This window comes from Ovis canadensis, chromosome 21 (genome assembly GCF_042477335.2).
Source record: "Ovis canadensis isolate MfBH-ARS-UI-01 breed Bighorn chromosome 21, ARS-UI_OviCan_v2, whole genome shotgun sequence".
Classification (NCBI taxonomy): domain Eukaryota; kingdom Metazoa; phylum Chordata; class Mammalia; order Artiodactyla; family Bovidae; genus Ovis; species Ovis canadensis.
The window spans coordinates 43,703,373-43,719,242 of NC_091265.1; the positions used below are offsets into that span (position 1 = coordinate 43,703,373).

Genomic DNA, 15,870 nt, shown 5'->3' on the forward strand with positions numbered 1-15,870 from the left:
TGTAATATTTCTAAGTCTCCAAGTCTTTTAAATGAGGAAACTAGATTAAATGGTTTATAAGACCCATTCAAGTTTAAATGATCTATGATTGTAGAGCATATGCATAAAATAATATTAGAATATTCAGGGTGGGTCAAGGGGCAGGGGAAATAGATCTGAACCAAACACTCAGTGCTCACTCACTTCAGTCGTGTCCAATTCTTTGCAACCCCGTGGTCTGTAGCCCAACAGGCTCCTCTGTCCATGGGATTCTCCAGGCAAGAATACTGGAGTGGGCATTATCAGAGAAATGCAAATCAAAACCACAATGAGGTACCATCTCATACTGGTCAGAATGGATGCTATCAAAAAGTCTACAAACAATAAATGCTGGAACGGGTGTGGAGAAAAGGGAACCCTCTTACACTGTTGGTGGGAATGCAAACTAGTACAGCCACTATGGAGAACAGTGTGGAGATTCCTTTAAAAACTGGAAATAGAACTGCCATAAGCACAGCAATCCCACTTCTGGGCACACACTCCAAGGAAACCAGAATTGAAGAGACACATGTACCCCCAATGTTTATCACAGCACAGTTTACAATAGCTAAGACATGGAAGCAACCTAGATGTCCATCAGCAGATGAATGGATAAGAAAGCTGCGGTACATACACACAACGGAGTATTACTCAGCCATTAAAAAGAACGCATTTGAGTCAGTTCTAATGAGGTGGATGAAACTGGAGCTTATTATACAGAGTGAAGTAAGTCAGAAAGAAAAACACCAATATAATTTATTAATGCATATATGTGGAATTTAGAAAGATGGTAACAATGACCCTACATGTGAGACAGCAAAAGAGACACAGATATAAAAAACAGACTTTTGGACCCTGGGAGAATGTGAGAGTGGGATGATTTTAGAAAATAACATTGATACATGTATATTGCCATATATGAAATAGATGACCAGTCCAAGTTTGATGCGTGAAACATGGCACTCAAAGCCAGTTCACTGGGACAACCCAGAGGGATGGGATGGGGAGGGAGGTTGAAGGGAGGATCAAGATGGGGGGACACATGTACACCTGTGGCTGATTCATGTCAATGTATGGCCAAAACCCACCACATTGTTGTAAAGTAATTAGCCTGCAATTAAAATAAATAGATTAATTTTTAAAACAGAATACTGAAGTGGCTTGCTATGCCCTCCTCCAGGGGATCTAATGCATCTCTTATGTCTCCTACATTGGCAGTTGTGTTCTTTACCACTATCGCCCCCTGGGAAGCCCAAAGTGAAAGTGAAAGTGTTAGTTGCACATCCAGACACAAACTGAAACATGTATAATATCATATATGAAATGAGTCACCAGTCCAGGTTCAATGCATGATACTGGATGCTTGGGGCTGGTGCACTGATGTGACCCAGAGGGATGGTACAGGGAGGGAGGAGGGAGGGGGGTTCAGGATGGGGAACACGTGTATACCTGTGGCAGATACATGTTAATGTATGGCAAAACCAATACAATATTGTAAAGTAATTAACCTCCAATTAAAATAAATAAGTTTATATTAAAAATAAATAAATATTTTTTTAAAAGAGAGGGAAAAAAATGGAACTTACACCCTTCATTGAAAACACATACAGGCTAATAAACAAAACATTTTATCCACTTCTTCAAATACTACTCCTTTCTCAAGAAATTATTTTTTCCCAAAGTTTTCCTCAGGGCAGCTTTGACATCCTTGTTCCTCAAACTATATATCAGTGGATTTAACATGGGCACCACAATGGTATAGAACAGGGAGGACACTTTCCCTTGGTCAAGGGGCAAAACAGAAGGTGGTTTGAGATACACAAAAGCCCCAGAACCAAAGAAAAGGAAAACCACAATTATGTGGGAGCTGCATGTACTGAAAGCTTTGGACCTGCCCTCAGTGGAGTGAATGCGGAGAATGCTGGAGAGGATTAGAGCGTAAGAGATGGAGATGGTGACAATGGGCATTCCAATAACAATGGTCACAACTATGAAGACCACCAGTTCGTGCACATAAGAGCTATTGCAAGCCAGCTCAAGGAGAGGAGGGATATCACACACAAAATGATTGATGAGGTTGTCAGCACAGAAGATCAGACTTGCTATGCTTCCTGTGTGGGCCATGGCCCCTGAAAACCCCATCACATACACACCCAACAAAAGCAGTAAACAGACCTTAGGAGACATGGTGACTGTGTACACCAGTGGCTTACAGATGGCAACATAGCGGTCATATGCCATCGCTGACAGGACAAAGGACTCAGAGATGACAAAGAAGCAGAAGAAAAACAGTTGAGTCAAACACCCTGCGTGCAATATGGTGTTCTTCCTTGAGACAAAACTCATCAGCATTTTGGGAGTGATGGTAGTGGAGTAACAGAAGTCTATTAAGGAGAGGTTGAAGAGGAAGAAGGGATGTGCAGGCGTAAGTTCAACCCAATCAGCGTTATCAAGCCCAAGTTCCCCACTACAGTGACCACATAGAAACCTAGAAACAGGAGGAAGAGGGGGATCTGCAGTCCTGGCTGGTCTGTTAAGCCTGCGAGGATGAATTCTGTCACCGAAGAGTTCTCAGCTGCCATTCTCCCCTGGAGATAAACTGGTCCATGGGGTAAAGAAAAGAGAACCATTTTGAGAGAAACACCACTACCACCCTCCCAGTACCCACCTCCCATTCTTGAGAATGGAATCCACCAAGACATTTGAGATTTTGTGTAGGGGGAAGGTTTCTACTGTTTGCTATGGATCTACTTTAATAGCTAAGTGACTTGAACTTCCAGAGAACAATAAAGAGGTTAGACTTTGCCTCCAGAGTGACTGCTGGCACTTCTAGAAGAAGCAGACATATATTCATATTCCAGTTCATTCAAAAATAAGAGATGTCTTTTAGGTCTTCAAGTCAGTCCATTTTCTGTGCCCTGTCTCTCCTACTTCTGTTTGACACTGGGGACTTTCCCTTGACTAGCAGAAGACACTGTGACTTCTCAGAGCTACCATCTCTGGGTCAGTGTTGACAAATAAAGAAGGAGATCTCATATTTTTCCAGGATCTCCTGTCTCTAGTGGCTTTAGGGTTAATGATAATTGTTTCAAGCTAGCACTTATTTAAGTGGCTACTATGTGGGGCTTTGTACTAAGAGCTATGTGACAATACTATTATTCGCATTTTGCAGATGAGAAAGCTGAGTTAAGTAACTCACCCAAAACTCAGCCCTAAAACTACTGAGTAGCTGCCATAAGGTGAACTTGGGCAGTCTGACTCACAGTTTGCACTGGTAACCACCGTGTTATATGACTGACCAGGGCCAAGCACGTACTCACCTTCCTTTAGTTTAGAGCTGTAATGCCATATTCCACTGTTTCTTGTCCACAATTGTCCTGGGAAAGAAAATGACCATAGTGAATTGAAGATGGCTGCTTTGAGCTCAGAACTCTCTCCTCCCTATCTGGTCCTAAGAATCAGAATCTCTGATTTATCTTGTATCTCATTCTGCTTTGAAGAGCATGTTTCCAATCATTGGTTTGCTCAAAACCCCTCCAGCTACAAGGAAGGAGGCCATGCCTTTTCCTGACTAGTGGATAACAGGAGAATAGGGAGTTTTATTAGGATTGTGGATCTCAGTGACTTGATCATTCAGAGACTCCCTCAAGACCATTTCCTGAGAGATTACTTCCCCAGGGATAGAAATGTTTGTTTATACCCTTGATATTACTTGCTTTGGTTTTTAGAGACAGTTCCTTTCAACAAACAGTTATCTGGTATAATTAAGAAAAAAATCATTGTGAAAAATGACTGTTATTACCATTTCTTGAATATCCATTACTGTGCCTAACAAAGACCCTTTATAGTTTCTGGCTGCCAAGATTGAAAACATTATGCACATATATTCTATTTCTCATAATAATGATATTCTTTATTAAGGTAAGTTGCTCACAGAGACAATGTGTTTCAGAGCCCACGTGCCTGGATCTGTCTAAATTTAGGTCCCTATATATAATCACTAGATTAAACTTCCTCTTGTTGAGGGTCACTGGAATCCTTAAAGCAGGGTCCCTGCCTTCTGAAATCTGGCAATTTTGGGGAAAGTAACAAATAAATATGAAATGACTTTAATAAAAACAAGAAGTGAGTATGTCAAGAAACAATTAACACTAAGGGCTATCTATTATAATTTACAGTAAGATACATTTCCCAGGTGGCTCAGATAGTAAAGAGTCCGTCTGTAATGCAGGAAAACCAGGTTCAATCGTTCAATCCCTGCGTTAAGAAAATCTCCTGGAGAAGGAAATGGCAACCCACTCCAATATTCCCACCTGGTAAATCCCATGGACAGAGGAGCCTCATGGGCTACAGTCCCTACGGTTACAAAGAGTCAGACAAAACTGTGCAACTAACACTTTCGCTTTTCAATTTCATTTAATAGTGTATTCATATTTCATTCATTCTAGGAATAACCGCACTGTCCAGCAAACAAGAAAGAAGATTTCTGTGATTCTCTGCCCTTATCTTCTCATAGGCTGTAAGTCTAGTGGTAGCAAAGGTCTCTGTCAAGTACTTCATCTCAGCATCTGTCAGAAGCAACTTTTCCCTCAATTAAAATTCCCTTTGGCTGTCCCTACCTTCCACCCACTTTTTTTTTTTTTTTTTAACCAATTTTACTATTTTTATTATTTTTTCTTTTTGGATTGCATTTATTTATTTTTTAAAATATAAATTGATTTATTTTAATTGGAGGTTAATTACTTTACAATATTGTATTGGTTTTGCCATACATTGACATGAATCCGCCACAGGCTTCCACCCACTTTTAATCAAGTGCTTCTCTCTGTTGACTTTCTAGCTTCTCAAGTTCTCAGGATGAATCCTCATAGATCAGATTCCTAATCCAGGGATACATCCAAATTTGTTCTTCCTCTTCGGTTGGCTTTTGTCTAGTGTGTCTTCTACTTCTCAACATAAACTTCTGCCTTGTCAAAAATTATCATTAAAGTCTCAATGCACTAGCATTGATGTTTTACTGAATGATGTCAGATGATGTGTGACTGTAGATGAGATTTTCAAAGTTGAGGTGCTTGTGGAAGAAACTATATATGGAAATTGATATAGTCACTATGAAGGACATTATGTTGATTCCTTAAACTCGGAATAGAACTATCCTATGACCCAGCAGTCCCACTACTTGGCATATTCCCTGTGAAGACCATAAGTCAAAATACACAGTGGAAACAATGACAAACTTTATTTTTGAGGACTCCAAAATCACTGCAGATGGTGACTGCAGCCATAAACTTAAAAGGCACTTACTTGCTCCTTGGAAGAAAAGTTATGACCAACCTAGACAACATATTAAAAGACAGAGATGTTACTTTGCCAACAGAGGTCTGTCTAGTCAAAGCTATGGTTTTTCCAGTAGTCATGTATGGATGTGACAGGTGGACTATAAAGAAAACTGAGTGCTGAAGAATTTATGCTTTTGAACTGTGATGTTGGAGAAGACTCTTGAGAGTCCCTTGGACTGCAAGGAGATCAAGCCAGTCAATCATAAAGGAGATCAGCCCTGAATATTCATTGGAAGGACTGATGTTGAAGCTGAAACTCCAACACTTTGGCCCCCTGATGCGAAGAACTGACTCATTGGAAAAGACACGGATGCTAAGAAAGATTGAAGATGGGAGAAGGGGATGACAGAGGATGAAATGGTTGGATGGCATCACTGACTCAATGGACATGAGTTTGAATAAACTCCAGGAGTTGGTGATGGACAGGGAGGCCTAGTGTGCTGCAGTCCATGGGGTTGCAAAGAGTCAGACACAACTGAGTGACTGAACTGAACTGAACTGAACCCCAGTGTTCGTTACTGCACTATTTACAATAGACAGGACATGGAAGCAACCTAGATGTCCATCAGCAGAGGAATGGATAAAGAAGATGTGCTACATATATACAATGGAATATTGTTGTTGCTGAGTTGCCAAGTCACGTCCACCTCTTTGTGACCCCATGGACTGCAACACACCAGTCTCCCCTGTCCTTTACTATCTCCAGAAGTTTGCTCATACCCATGGTCATTGAGTCAGTGATGTCATCCAACCATCTCATCCTCTGCTGCTCCCTTCCCCTCCTGCCCTCAATATTTTCCAGCAATAATGTGTTTTTCAATAAGTTGATTCTTCACATAAGATGGTCAAAGTATTAGAGCTTCAGCTTCAACATCAGTCCTTCCAATGAATATTCAGGGCTGATTTCCTTTATGATTGACTGGCTTGATCTCCTTGCAGTCCAAGGGACTCTCAAGAGTCTTCTCCAACACCACAATTCAGAAGCATCAATCCTTCACCTCTCAGTCTCCTTTATGGTCCAGCTCTGACACCTATACACGACTACTGGAAAAACCATAGCTCTGGCTAGATGGACCTTTGTTGGCAAAGTAATGTCTCTGCTTTTTAATATACTGTCTATGTTTGTCATAGTTTTTCTTCTGAGGAGCAAGTGTCTTTTAATTTCAAGGCTGCAGTCACCATCTCAGTGATTTTTGGAGCTCAAGGAAATGAAGTCTGTCACTGTTTCCATTGTTTCTCCATCTACTTGCCATGAAGTGATGGGACCAGATGCCTGTTAGTCAGCTATAAAAGAAACAAAATTGTGTCAGTTGTAGTGATGTGGATGAACCTAGAGTCTGTCAAACAGAGTGAAGTAAGCCAAAAAGAGAAAATATATATATACTATATTAATGCATATGTATATATGGAATCTAGAAAAATGGTACTGATACCTATTTGTAGGGCAAGAATAGACCCAGATGTAGAGTGTGGACTTATTGAACAGTGAGGGAAGGAGAGGGTGGGATGAACTGAGAGAGTGGGACTGACATGTGTACACTACTATGTGTAACAGACAGCTAATGGGAGGCTCCTGCAGAGCACAAGGGGCTCAGCTCAGTGCTCTGTGATGACCTAGAGGGGTTGATGGGGGATGTGGGAGGGAGCCCATTGGGAGGGGATATATGTATACATATGGCTGATTCATGTTGTTGTATAGCAGAAATTAACACAGCATGGTAAAGCAATTATCCTTCAATTTAAAATTAAAGAAAAGAAACTTACCACAGAAATAATGAAAGAATTTGGTTATGGAGCTTCCTCAGGGCTCATCTTTGTTACAAGTAATGCCTCAAAGGTCTTCAAAACAAATTTTTATCTTAAGCTTTACATTTCAGGAACAAATGTACTATCTTAAAAGGAAAATCTGCCTGTACAATGCCATAAAATCTGCAATTTCCCAAGGATGAAAGATAAATCAAGATTATGGGGTGAACTGACATAAAAAGGGGATTAATTAGGGAAAAAACTAACATCATCTCAAGTCCAAAGTGTGTGGCTTAATATGCTGGAGCAACGAAATGATTCTGAACACAAAAAACCATCTCCATGAACACGAAAAAGTGTTTCTAAAAACAGAAGTATTAGACAAATAGAAAACAAAGATTGAAGGGATTAAATGCAATTTATAGACCTTTACTGAAAATGAAAGCCACACTTTTTCTCTAAAAAGTGTTTCAGAACTTTACAAAGCCTTTTCCCAACAACTTTATTCTGGTGGCTAGCTCACATCTAGAAGGGATGTGTTGCTGTGGAAGGAGCCAAATCTAATTTTACTGACTGTACTGCCTTGAACTAATCCTGACTGTACTGCCTTGAACAAGATGCTAAGTTCTCTTTTCTGGTGTTCCCCTCTCTACAGCATAGCAACAATTAAAACTGACTTGTCTGTGTCACAATATCATTCATGAATTGCATCAGATGTACTCGATACCATTGACAACTTCATTTTCAAGACACCTTAACTTTCCACCTTTCCTTCAAGTTCTGGCCACTTATTTTCATTCTCCTTCAAGGTTCCTTATTCACCTGTCCATAAATGTTAATGACAACAGATCCTCAACTTCTTTCCTCTTGTCCTATTCACTTTTTCTGAGCCATCTCATCCACTTGCTCACACTGAATGTATTGAAAGTCCAATCTATATTTCTAGGTGGGATTTTACACCTATAACACCAGCAACCCACTGCACATCTCCACCTGAATGTCCCATAGACACTTACAATTCAACACACTGAAAACTTATTATTTTCCCTCTAAAGTGGCTCCTGCCACATTACCCTGATCAGAATATGGCGCCATTTTTCTGCTTGCTTCCTCCTCTCCATCATAATTAAATCATGTCAATTATGTCTTTTAAATGACTTATGCCAGTTGCCTGAAAATCAGTTACTGAAAATAATTTACCAACTGGACAGTTTGCTGAAAGCTAATTCACTGAATAGCCAGTTTGTAAAATGGCCAATTTAGTATGTGTAGTTTTACTTTCAGGTTTTTTTATGCAGTATGTATTCATTTCATAAAATTAAGAACTATAGGTAGTCTTTAGGGTTTTCCATGTAGAGGATCATGTCATCTGCAAACAGTGAGAGTTTTACTTCTTCTTTTCCAATTTGGATTCCTTTTATTTCTTTTTCTGCTCTGATTGCTGTGGCCAAAACTTCCAGAACTATGTTGAATAGTAGAAAATTACTAGAGCTCATCAATGAATATAGTAAAGTTGCAGGATATAAAATCAACACACAGAAATCCCTTGCATTCCTATACACGAATAATGAGAAAGTAGAAAAAGAAATTAAGGAAACAATTCCATTCACCATTGCAACAAAAAGAATAAAATACTTAGGAATATATCTACCTAAAGAAACTAAAGACCTATATATAGAAAACTATAAAACACTGATGAAAGAAATCAAAGAGGACACTAATAGATGGAGAAATATACCATGTTCATGGATTGGAAGAATCAATATAGTGAAAATGAGTATACTACCCAAAGCAATTTACAAATTCAATGCAATCCCTATCAAGCTACCAGCCACATTTTTCACAGAACTAGAACAAATAATTTCAAGATTTGTATGGAAATACAAAAAACCTCGAATAGCCAAAGCAATCTTGAGAAAGAAGAATGGAACTGGAGGAATCAACTTGCCTGACTTCAGGCTCTACTACAAAGCCACAGTCATCAAGACAGTATGGTACTGGCACAAAGACAGACATATAGATCAATGGAACAAAATAGAAAGCCCAGAGATAAATCCACACACATATGGACACCTTATCTTTGACAAAGGAGGCAAGAATATACAATGGAGTAAAGACAATCTCTTTAACAAGTGGTGCTGGGAAAACTGGTCAACCACTTGTAAAAGAATGAAACTAGATCACTTTCTAACACCGCACACAAAAATAAACTCAAAATGGATTAAAGATCTAAATGTAAGATCAGAAACTATAAAACTCCTAGAGGAGAACATAGGCAAAACACTCTCAGACATAAATCACAGCAGGATCCTCTATGATCCACCTCCCAGAATGCTGGAAATAAAAGCAAAAATAAACAAATGGGATCTAATTAAAATTAAAAGCTTCTGCACAACAAAGGAAAATATAAGCAAGGTGAAAAGACAGCCTTCTGAATGGGAGAAAATAATAGCTAATGAAGCAACTGACAAACAACTAATCTCAAAAATATACAAGCAACTTCTGCAGCTCAACTCCAGAAAAATAAATGACCCTATCAAAAAATGGGCCAAAGAACTAAATAGACATTTCTCCAAAGAAGACACACGGATGGCTAACAAACACATGAAAAGATGCTCAACATCACTCATTATTAGAGAAATGCAAATCAAAACCACAATGAGGTACCACTTCACACCAGTCAGAATGTCTGCGATCCAAAAATCTGCAAGCAATAAATGCTGGAGAGGGTGTGGAGAAAAGGGAACCCTCCTACACTGTTGGTGGGAATGCAAACTAGTACAGCCACTATGGAGAACGGTGTGGAGATTCCTTAAAAAATTGCAAATAGAACTACCTTATGACCCAGCAATCCCACTGCTGGGCATACACACCGAGGAAACCAGAATTGAAAGAGACACATGTACCCCAATGTTCATCGCAGCACTGTTTATAATAGCCAGGACATGGAAACAACCTAGATGTCCATCAGCAGATGAATGGATAAGAAAGCTGTGGTACATATACACAATGGAGTATTACTCAGCCGTTAAAAAGAATTCATTTGAATCAGTTCTGATGAGATGGATGAAACTGGAGCCGATTATACAGAGTGAAGTAAGCCAGAAAGAAAAACACCAATACAGTATACTAACACATATATATGGAATTTAGGAAGATGGCAATGACGACCCTGTATGCAAGACAGGGAAAGAGACACAGATGTGTATAACGGACTTTTGGACTCAGAGGGAGAGGGAGAGGGTGGGATGATTTGGGAGAATGACATTCTAACATGTATACTATCATGTGAATTGAATCGCCAGTCTATGTCTGACGCAGGATGCAGCATGCTTGGGGCTGGTGCGTGGGGATGACCCAGAAAGATGTTATGGGGAGGGAGGTGGGAGGGGTGTTCATGTTTGGGAATGCATGTAAGAATTAAAGATTTTAAAATGTAAAAAATAAAAAACTAAAAATAAAAAAAAAAAAAAAAGAACTATAGGTAAAGTGAAAGCTTAAATTACTGTAAGCTGTTATCTTTTAAACAGCTTAAAAGAAGAAAACAAGCTTTTTTATATTTAAACACATATTTACTATTCCCAGCAATCTTCATTCCTTTCTGTAGACTCAAGTATCCATCTGGTGTCATTTTCCTTTAACATTTCTTATAGGAAAGACATGAATTCTCTGGCAATGAATTCTCTAAGCTCTTACTTTTCTGAAGGAAAATAAAATTTACTTCACTTTAATTTTGAAGAATATTTTCTCTGTATATAGTTCTTGATAGACAGGCTTTTATTTCAGCATTTTAAACATTGTTTCATTGTCCTTTGGTGTGTATTCTTTATGACAAGAAGTCAACAACAATCTTCATTTTGGTCCTCTATGAAATTTGTCTTTATAATCTAGTTGGTATAACATTTTTTTAAAAAACACTGATTCTAAGCAATTTGATTATGGTGATAACTTGATGCAGTTTTCTTTGTGTTTATTCAGCTTGAGGTTCACTGAGCCTATCCTGTGGGTTTATAGTTTTCTTCAAAGTTGGAAATTTTCAGCCGTCTTTGATTCTAATATTTTCGCTAACCTATGCACTCTTTGGTTCCAGTTAAACTGCATTAGACCACTTGACATTGTACCACAAGGCACTGAGTCTGTTTATTTTTGAATCCTCTCTCTCTCTCTCTCTCTCTCTCTATTTCAGCACTTTCTCTTGCCAAGTATTCAAGTTTTAAGTTATTTCTTCAATAGTGTCTACTGATCTGTTAAGGTCATCTACCAAATTTTCTTTTCATATAAAGCATTTTCTGTTCTACGTGTTTCAGTTGGTTTTCTTTTGTAGTTTCCTTTTTTTCACTCTGCTATATTATTATTTTCCTTAACACCCTTGAGTGTGTGTATAAGGCCTTTTTAAAATCCTTGTTGACTAATTCCAATATTTGTATAATTTCTGGTATGTTTCTACTGGCTGACTTTTGCCCTGATTGATTTGCAATTTTTTTTTTTGCTTTTTGTACTATCTACTAATTTTTATTGGATTTGAAACATTATGACTATAACATTGTTGAGCTTCTAAATTATCTTCTCTCCTTTAAAAATTTTAATGGCTTATTTTATGGCCATTAAGTATATAAGCTTAATCTTTTTGAAGATTCTTTCTAAGACTTGTTAAAGCAGGTCTAATTTAGAGTTAGACAAATTTAGTACTACTCCTTGGAGAAGGCAATGGCACCCCACTCCAGTACTCTTGCCTGGAAAATCCCATGGATGGAGGAGCCTGGTGGGCTACAGTCCATGGGGTCGCTAAGAGTCGGACATGACTGAGCGACTTCACTTTCACTTTTCACTTTCATGCATTGGAGAAGGAAATGGCAACCCACTCCAGTGTTCTTGCCTGGAGAATCCCAGGGTAATGGGGGAGCCTGGTGTGCTGCCATCTATGGGGTCGCACAGAGTCAGACACGACTGAAGCAACTTAGCAGCAGCAGCAGCAGTACTACTCCTAAACTATTACTTTTCATGGGCCTGTACTTAATTTTCCTTCAGGTTTCAGTAAGCTGAATGGTGTGAGTTCAGACATCTCCAGGCTTTCTGTGAGTTCTGGGAATCGTTCAGCTTCCAAATCAACAGTAGTTATTATTAACTTGGCCTCATGGAACTTCACCATATATATACACAGTTCAGTATTAGCCAAAGAAAAAAGAGGACTGTGCTCATGTTTCTGGAGCTCTTTCTCTACCTAGCTCATGTCCTCTTCCTCATAAATATGAAGTGAGAAGAAGGCTGAGCGCTGAAGAATTGATGCTTTTGAACTGTGGTGTTGGAGAAGACTCTTGAGAGTCCCTTGGACTGCAAGGAGATCCAACCAGTCCATTCTGAAGGAGATCAGCCCTGGGATTTCTTTGGAAGGAATGATGCTAAAGCTGAAACTCCAGTACTTTGACCACCTCATTTGGAGAGTTGACTCATTGGAAAAGCCTCTGATGCTGGGAGGGATTGCAGGCAGGAGGAGAAGGGGACGACAGAGGATGAGATGGCTGGATGGCATCACTGACTCGATGGACATGAATCTGAGTGAACTCCAGGAGTTGGTGATGGACAGGGAGGCCTGGTGTGCTGCGATTCATGGGATCGCAAAGAGTCAGACACGACTGCGTGACTGAACTGAACTGAACTGAACTGAACTGAACTGAAGCCCCCTGTGTTCTGATCTCTTGATTCTACAACTAGTAGCAATTTTGTGCTTTGCTTGGGCAACCCGTCTAGTGGCAGGGTGTGATTAGACCACCAAAATGAAAGCTTGGGCAGTTACAAGACTTACCTAATTTGTTTTCCTTCCATCACAGATACCAGTCCAGAGATGCCTGTTGTCAGACATCTAAAGAATTATCATATCTACTTTACCAGTCTGGTTTTACAGTAGGAAGTTGAGTCTGGTATGAGTTACTCAGTCATGGCTGCATTAAGACTTCATTTAATTTTGACTGGATTTTAGTGACTACTAAATATTGGAGACAAACAAAAAGAAAGACTGAGAACAGTCAAAGAAAAGTATGTGCATGAGAAGATATGGCTGCAACAGAGTAAACACTTGGTGTTATGAATACTTAAATAATATCTTTTAATGTAGTAATTTACTTCCTGAATGTATTCTTCCTGTGTGTATACATAATAATATATGTGTGTATGCAAAAATAAACTCAAAATTAATTAAAGATCTAAATGTAAGACCAGAAACTATAAAACTCCTAGAGGAAAACATAGGCAAAACACCTCTCTGACACAAATCACAGCAAGATCCTCTATGACCCACCTCCAAGAGTAATAGAAATAAAAGAAAAAATAAGCAAATGGAACCTAATTAAGCTTAAAAGTTTTTGCACAATGAAAGAAACTGTAAGCAAGGTGAAAAGACAGCCTTCAGAATGGGAGAAAATAATAGCAAATGAAGCAACTGACAAAGAATTAATCTCAAAAATATACAGGCAACTCCTGCAGCTCAATTCCAGAAAAATAAACGACCCAGTCAAAAAATGGGCCAAAGAATTAAATAGACATTTCTCCAAAGAAGACATACAGATGGCTAACAAACACATGAAAAGATGTTCAACATCACTCATTATCAGAGAAATGCAAATCAAAACTACAAATCAAATCAAAATGCAAATCAAAAGCAGTCAGAATGGCTGCTATCAAAAAGTCTACAAACAATAAAAGCTGGAGAGGGTGTGGAGAAAAGGGAATCTCTTATGCTGTTGGTGGGAATGCAAACTTGTACAGCCACTATGGAGAAACGTGTGGAGATTCCTTTAAAAACTGGACATAGAACTGCCATACGACCCAGAAATCCCACTTCTGGGCATACACACCAATGAAACCAGAATTGAAAGAGACATGTGTACGCCAGTGTTCATCACAACACTGTTTACAATAGCTAGGATGTGGAAGCAGCCTAGCTGTCCATCGGCAGACGAATGGATAAGAAAGCTGCAGTACTCAGCTATCAAAAAGAATGCATTTGAGTCAGTTCTAATGAGGTGGATGCAACTAGAGCCTATTATACAGAGTGAATTAAGTCAGAAAGAAAAACACAATACAGTATATTAACAGATATATATGGAATTTAGAAAGATGGTAATGACAACCCTATTGTAAGACAGCAAAAGAGACAAAGATATAAAGAACAGACTTTGGGACTCTGTGGGAGAAGACGAGGGTGGGATGATTTAAGAAAATAGCATTGAAACATGTATATTACCATATGTGAAACAGATAACCAGTCCAAGTTTGACGCACGAAACAGGACACTCAAAGCCAGTGTACTGGGACAATCCAGAGGGATGGGATGGGGAGGGAGGTGAACGGGGTTTCCGGATGGGGGGACACATGTATACCCGTGGCTGATTCACGTCAGTGTATGGCAAAAACTGCTACAATATTGTAAAGTAATTAGCCTCCAATTAAAACAAATAAACTAATTTAAAATATAAACCAAAAAAAAGAAATTATACGTGGAAACTTACAGTGGTAATAATGAAAAATAATTTGATTGCACCGCTCCCTCAGGACTCATCCTTGTTACAAATATACCCTCAAAGCTCTTCAAAACGAATTTTTATCTTAAGCATTATATTTCAGGAACATATGTACTATTTCATAAAGGAAATATCCCTGTGCAAAACTATAAAATTTATAATTTCCCAAGGATGAAAGATAAATCAAGATTATGACATGGACTGAAATTTTCCACTGTGGAAACAGTGGCTGACTTTATTTTCCTGGGCTCCAAAATCAGTGCAGATGGTAACTGCAGCCATGAAATTAAAAGACACTTACTCCTTGGAAGAAAAGTTATGACCAACCTAGATAGCATATTAAAAAGCAGAGACATTACTTTGCCAACAAAGATCCACCTAGTCAAAGCTATGGTTTTTCCAATAGACATGTATGGATGTGAGAGTTGGACTATAAAGAAAGCTGAGCACCAAAGAATTTATGCTTTCGAACTGTGGTGTTGGAGAAGACTCTTGAGAGTCCCCAGGACTGCAAGGAGATCAATCCAGTCCATCCTAAAGGAAATCAGTTCTGAATATACATTGGCTGAAGCTGAAACTCCAATATGTTGGCCACCTGACATGAAGAATTGACTCATTGGAAAAGACCCTGATGCTGGGAAAGATTGAAGATGGAAGGAGAAGGGGACAACAGTGGATGAGATGGTTGGATGGCATCACCGACTCAATGGACATGAGTTTGAGTAAACTCTGGGATTTGGTGATGGACAGGGAGTCCTGGCATGCTGCAATCCATGGGGTCTCAAAGAGTCGAATATGACTGATTGACTGAACTGATGACAAGAAGAAATGTTTTTAAAAACAAAAGTATTAGACAGATAGAGAACAAAGACTGAAGAGATTCTTTGCAATTTATAGTCCTTCATTGGAAACAAAAGTCACACACTTTCTCTATGAAATGTTTTAGAATTTTATGAAGACTTTTCCCAGTGACTTTATTCTGGTGGCTAGTTCACATCAAGAAGCAGTGTGTTACTGTGGAAGGAGCCCGATCTAAATATAAAGTAATTAACCTCCAGTTAAAATAAATAAATTTATATTAAAAAAAATAATAATAAAGATCTGTTCTGGATTTTACTGCTTTGAACAAGATGCCAAGGACTCTTTGCATGGTATTCCCCCATCTACAGAATTACAGCAATTAAACCTGATTTGTCTGGGTCACATTGTTGTTGAATTAAATCAGGTTTTCTCAAACTCAGCAGGTATTT

At 38.9% G+C, this 15,870-nt stretch overlaps 1 pseudogene; it reads right to left on the reverse strand.

Moving 5' to 3' along the window:
• Window positions 1-1,665: 1,665 nt before the first annotated feature.
• Window positions 1,666-2,600, reverse strand: LOC138426777 (olfactory receptor 8B12-like; annotated as a pseudogene).
• Between the last annotated feature and the right edge of the window lie 13,270 nt (window positions 2,601-15,870).